Raw genomic sequence first — 6000 nt, 5'->3', positions numbered from 1 at the left:
TCTTTTCCTAGTTCCTATGACTATGATTTCATCATGACTGCATTGCAGAGCACTAGGTAGTACGTTTGAAGACGAAGATCAAATCTTGGAAAATGAATTCCTGTGAGTTTTCACATTTTCCACAAGCCTGAAAGTGTATGTCAGTGCACACATACCAGCTGCTGACACAGAGCAGGGCCTGACTGGAGATTCTGGACCTTGTGCTACATGCCCAGTTACAACATTCCAAGTCCCCTGCAGTGGTAAGTCTGACTTGAACAGTATTGGGTCTTACAGAAACGAAGGAAGAAATAGCAGAGGGTTGCCTTCTTAACTCGTAACTGGATTTCTTTCCTTTTGTCTTTTACACTTTGCTTCAGGAAGTCAGAGCTCACTGTATGATCAACTCCCAGCAGCACCCGACTTTCATGAAGTCTAAATCGTTTATCCCAAGAAGATGTTTTCTTTAGATGCAATGTTTTTTAAAGCTTCGTAGCTTTTTCATGCAACCACAGCATCTGAGGTCACAGAAGATGTGAGCCAGCCACCTTGTGGAGCAGGATAAATAGGATGCAGTTACAGTTTTCGGCCGAAGAGTTGCTCACACTCTGATGGGAGAGGTAGCTTTGGTTCAGGTGAGAAGACCTGGATGGAAGCCAGTGGGCGTCACTGAAATAGAACTTCTAGAGCCAGAATCAGTCAGGAAGGCAGAGGGAGTGACCTGCACCCCTCTTCCTTCCTTAGGGATGGCTTTGGTGTCTGCATTCCTAGCTTTGCTAGTGCAGAGAGACTAGTTGCCTATTGCTTCTCACTTTTAATGTTAAAACACTTGAAGGCAGAGCTCTGGGGAGATTTAGGTGGTCCATGTGAAGTTGCTTCAGGTGCCCCATGTGTTACTTAGAGTTTTGAGGGCAAGGCCTCATCTTATCTTTGTATCAATTGCTTTGAGCTTGGCACTGCACAGGCACATACAAGGTGACCTTTACATGTGCTTTACTTGCCTAGCCCCCAGGGACCTAAGGGAGAGGATTCAGATGCAGTGTTTCTGGCTCTTGCTGGTCACTGCCTCTCTGCCCGAGAAATGGGGCTGGTGGCACTAGCTCCTCTCTTTACATTCTTATCTCAAAGGGATTGTGAGGGCTTTCTTCTGTGAGACCCTTAAAGCCCACTCTCCCTACAGCCCATGCGCAGCGGCCGGTGCTCAACAATCAGGGCACATTGAGACCAGGTTATCTCTCTCCCTCCCCACCGGGTCAATCAGCAAGAACATGCAAGGGAAGCACTCGCACCGGTCGCTAGGAACGCTGACTAAGTCAACCCCCAGCAAACCAAGGAGGGGGCCAGTTTTGCTTTTTCAGAAGGTGAGGGCCCTGCTGTCATCTGAACTAGCACCTCTTCCCTCGTCTACCCCTGACCAGAACCTCACAGCAACCTTGGGGCAGTAATTTCTATAGGCGGTTAATTAATGGGCACAAGGAAAGTTTATGTCACCTTTCCACTGGTTCTTCTATCCTGTTACCTCTGTCAGTCCTGGGAATCAGATAGATCAAGGACACACTTTGCAAAAACTCACAACTGTTAACTTCCAGGCTGTAACTTTGACCTCCGACGCCAGAGCTCGCGCTGACCGCTAGATCGCGCTGTCGGACAAGAAATCTGAAGCTCTGGAACCGCCGGGAACCCAGGAGTCGGAGGGAGAAGAGGTGGGAGTAGTAGCTAGGGATAGTGAGGGGGGTAGATCCCAGGATATAACCCCAGGAATAAGAGCCAGACTGAATAAATGCAACCATCTCTGTCCCAGTCGATAAATATCATTTTTTACTTTTTTTTTTCTTTTCCAACTTTAACAGATTACAAGGGGCATTAAGAACTGGACGCACTACTGGAGGGCACGGGTTGGAAAGAGAGCTTACACATTTCTGACACATTTGTCCGTTTACCAGGCTGGATGTTCAGTTTAAGGTGCCCAGGAGTGTACACAATGCAGGCGTCATGGGGGAGGCCCCTAAGGCGCCCCTTTGGATGCATTTGCGTGTCCCCTGGGAATGGATGTGTTCAGATGAGCTTGTGGCTATGCATCTGTGCACTCCCCGACCCAGGTGTCCCCTCCCTCCTCCTCCTCTCATCCTCCTCTGGAAACTTTGTGTAGGAATCCTTTTTCTGAGGGCCAGAGGGCGTTTGCAGCCAGGGGTTTATATTACCTACATTCCTTTGTAGCAACCATTTGCAAATGCATTCAATCTAAGTATGTGAGCAAGAATGCCTTGGCCAGGAGAGATCGGCCGTGCGGGTCCCTAGCCCTCTGCTCTGGTTTGGAGAGCGGTGCAAAGTGCGTGCTCGCGGGGACAGAAGCCTCCTGCACCCAGTTTGCCTCCTCCAGCCCCATTACGAGGAGGCAGCCAGCGCCCTCGGCTCCCCGGAGGTGGACGGACAGCAGCACTCCTGGCTGATAGGTTCAGTTGCAGCTCTCAAACAGCAGGAAACTCTTTTTAAACCAAAAACATCAACACCCACTGTTACATTGCTTCCTAGTCAGCATCACTATCACAAATTAAAAAAAAAAAAAAAAGCGCGAAAAGGTAGAAAAGGAGCGCGCGCACTCACATACACATACCGCCCCCTCCCCCCGCCCCCCGACCTGGGCTAAATGCAAATCCCAGCCAGCCTAGGCTGACGGGCAGTTGTCTTTTTCTAAACCGGGGGCGGGGGAGTCCTGTCCCAGGGGAGTCGTGTCCCAGGGGAGCTCCAGGCCGCCGAGCGGGCCAGGACAGCCGCGGGTGCGGCGGAGCACTGCTGGGTGCCAGGAAGGCGGCCGCCGGGACTTCTCCACTCAGCTTTGTCCCGGAGGCTGCCGTCCGCTCCCGGGCGTCTGTGCGGGGGGAGTCAAGTGGAATGTTGGGGTGTAGAGCAGCCCGGGGTGCGGAGGCCGGCTCTCCACAGGCTCGGACAGGGACTCGCTGGTATTGCGGCGGCGGCCGTGCGCCCTGCGGTGCGCGTGGAGGTGCCCCCGGGCCAGGGCGCGTTCGCGCTGGGGGTGCGCGCCAGGCAGCCGAGTCGTGAGGGTTTGAAAGGGGAAAAAAAAAGACTGCGCTGTGCGTGTGTGGGCTCTTTGTGCGAGCTGCCCAGCTGGACTTGGAGTGGGCTGTGTGTACTCGGGGAATGTGCAAAGGTGGCGAGTTCCACTCCCCCCCCATCCCAGTCTTCTCTCTGGCTTTTCTGCCTGTGGCTGGAGGCAGCCTCAGCGTGGGGCGGGGGGCAGGGGCCCGCCCCGCCAGGTCCTGTCATTCTGAAGCTCGTTCGGAGGTGATCCCGCTCGGGGGAGGGAAGGCCAAGTTAGCGGACGTCACGTCAAACAGGGAAGAGAGGCTGACGTTGGCGGCCAGACCTCCACTTTATTGCAGCCGGTGAATTAACCACACGGACGCCGCCGCTCCCGCGTTCCCCGGGGCGCCCCCTCCTCCACCCCCGGCGGCTCAGCCTCGAAGAGCTAACCCCTGGGCTTCTAGAGGCCCAAGGGCGCGGGGCTTGTGCTGCGCGCACAGACGTGTGTAACTCGAACCTCTCGGGAAGCGCCTTTCAGCTGCCACCGCGTCGGAGCCCGCGCTTCCTCCCGTGCGTCTAGTACAATTTGGCAGCCCCGCCGGCCAGGCTCCCTGCTCGGGGCCAAGGGGTGGGGTGGAGCGGAGGGGAGGCGGCAAGCTGGAGATGCTGCTGGCGGGACGTCAGCCCCACATTTGGCTCCCATCGCCCCGGCAATGGGGGGGGGGCGGGGGGGGGGGAAACTCACTTCCCTTCTTTGCCTTGACCCCACGGGGTTTCAAGGATAGAGCTTTGGGTCCGAATCCTCCGCTCGGGGCCAGGTTTCGCCCTGACCCGAGTGAGAACTTTCGACAGTGGGTGGAACTGGTTCCCGAAGGGCTTTCCTGTTAGGGGGACCCCGGGGTGTCCTAGCGGTGGCCGCCCTCTCCGAAGGCGCACACCAAGCCTCTCCGTTCCGTCCCTAAGCGCCAGGGGAGAGAGAGAGACGAGACTGGGAAAGCCATCCCGTCGCTCAGCCCGGCGCGGGCGGCTGTCCGGGTTTCCAGTCGCCGCTCCTGAGACTGAAAAAGACAGAAGGCGAGCCGCGTGCACAGACAGTTAGTTAATGGAAACCCTGTAAATCGGTGTTAAGTGCACCCAGGACGCAGTGGGAGGAAGGTGTAGAACGGCGATGGTGAGGGATGGGGCTAGGGTGGGGCGGGGTCGCTCGCACCTTCCTGCCGTTCTGAAAACGAGAGTCGCCGCTCTCCCTCCCATGGTTCTTAATTTAGAAAAAAAATAAATTCATCAAAGGAAATCGCACGCACAGGGGAAACCCGAGCTCCCCAGCCCGCCCCAAGCGGAGGAGTGCGCGGCTTCCCTTGGCAGGGAACCCGGCCGCGGCTGTCCCCCTCCCCGCTTCCTCCCCCCCCCCCCCCGCGCTCCCGCCCTGCACCCCCTCCCCCGCTCCCCGGCGGCGGGGCACCGCTACTACCGCGATCGCCACCTCACGCCGAAGGAATGCTCGAAGTATGCACACGTTCCCAAAAGTAGACCTCCTTCACCGCCGGAGGAGCATACATCACCCCGTGGCAGCCGTCCACCTTCCCAGGCGTTTCGTAACCGAGTAAACTGAGAGCTGGGAACAGCCCTCTATTAAGTAGCCCGCGGCGCGGAGCCTCTTCCCACTCGGCGCAGGCGAGCCGCCCCAGACGCGTCCGCGCGCCGGCAGCTGCGGTGCCCTCGCCGTCCCCGCCGGCTCCGTCGCTCCAGCCGCTCTCGCCGGGATCCTCCTCCACCACCGCCTCCTCCTCCTCCTCCTCCTCCTCCTCCTTCCAGGTGGCCCCGCCGCTACCCAACTCGCGGCCGCCGCCAGGTGCTCCCCGAGCGCTTCGCCGCCAATTGGTCCGGGCGTGGTGGGGCCGCCGCGAGCGCAACCTTCCCGGGCGTCGGAGAGCCGCCGCCGCCGCCGCCGCCGCCGCCTGCACCTGGATCCCAGCCGTCTCAGGTCGGTTCGGCTCCCGGCCCTTTCCTCGGGCCCCATCCCTCCCAGCGATAACGAGGGAAACTTGCTCCTAGCCTGTTGCTTTGCTCCGCCCTGAGCCGTTAAGGATCCCGGGCGAGGACCGTTTGGACTTGTAAGTGTGGAGATGTGCCTGGGATGTGCCAGGTATACTCGGGTTCTGTGGTTCCTTGGTGTCCTTGAGAGAGGAAGAATTGGGGCTGTGCTTAAGAGCGGGTGCAGGCGGCGGCGTGCGCGTCCAGGACCCTGTCCCATGTTTCTCTTGGTGGAGCAGTGGAATCTATTAGGCGCTGCCGATGGCAATGAGGGGTGCGCCCGGTGCCGTGGCCGCCGGCCCCGCGTTGTCTCGCGCCCGCCGTTTCGCCGGGGCGCCCGGGCGCAGGGGAGGCGTTTCGGTGACGCACGGTGTGGAATTCTTTGGAGGGCCGGCTGAGTGCTCTGCAGCTCGTCGGCCGGGGCTGCGCGGGTGTGTGTGGCATCTTGAGACAGATTCCTGGTCGAGTGTTCTGGCTCGTTCCTCCGCTTTGCAAAGCGTCCTCCGAGATGGCGGGTGAGCCCGGTTCCCGGGAGCTCGGCGCTGGCCGGGTTTCCCGAGCTTCTGGAGAAAGCTCCCTCCCCCGACTTCTTCCCGAGTGCAGTGGTGGAGGCCCTACGCAGGGTCCGTGGAACCTCTTAGGTAGTTTCCACCCCCCATCCCAGAGCCTGCAGGGATCAGAGAGCGTGGGCGCCGGCCGGGTTCATTTACGGACCGGAGACCCGGAGCCAGGGAACAGAAAAGGTACCTCAAATCCAGCATCCTCAGGACCTCCATTCAGGTGACCATTGGGGGCTTTCCAGGAACCCCTGCCCGCCACCTCAACCGGGACCCTCTAAAGCGTGCTGGGACGCCGGGAGTGGGAGGGGGCAAGAAAGGAAACGAGCGCTCAACTCGCCCTGGGCCGACTGTGGTCCAGGTAGCGGTGGGCAGAGGAGGCAGATGA

The 6000-nt window shown here is 59.1% G+C and overlaps 1 protein-coding gene across 2 annotated transcripts in view; it reads left to right on the top strand.

The window, feature by feature from the left end:
• The first annotated feature begins 4700 nt into the window (after positions 1-4700).
• Positions 4701-6000, top strand: part of COL12A1 (collagen type XII alpha 1 chain) — a 110319-nt gene continuing 109019 nt past the window's right edge. For both annotated transcript variants that reach the window (XM_008139503.3, XM_028156727.2), the window contains exon 1: positions 4701-5005. The gene's annotated coding sequence lies outside the window, so the exon portion shown is untranslated. The remainder of the gene's footprint in view (positions 5006-6000) is intronic.

The sequence above is a fragment of the Eptesicus fuscus genome, chromosome 10 (assembly GCF_027574615.1).
Source record: "Eptesicus fuscus isolate TK198812 chromosome 10, DD_ASM_mEF_20220401, whole genome shotgun sequence".
NCBI lineage: Eukaryota > Metazoa > Chordata > Mammalia > Chiroptera > Vespertilionidae > Eptesicus > Eptesicus fuscus.
The sequence above is the reverse complement of the archived record's forward strand: the minus strand, read 5'-3'. Positions and strand labels throughout refer to the sequence as shown.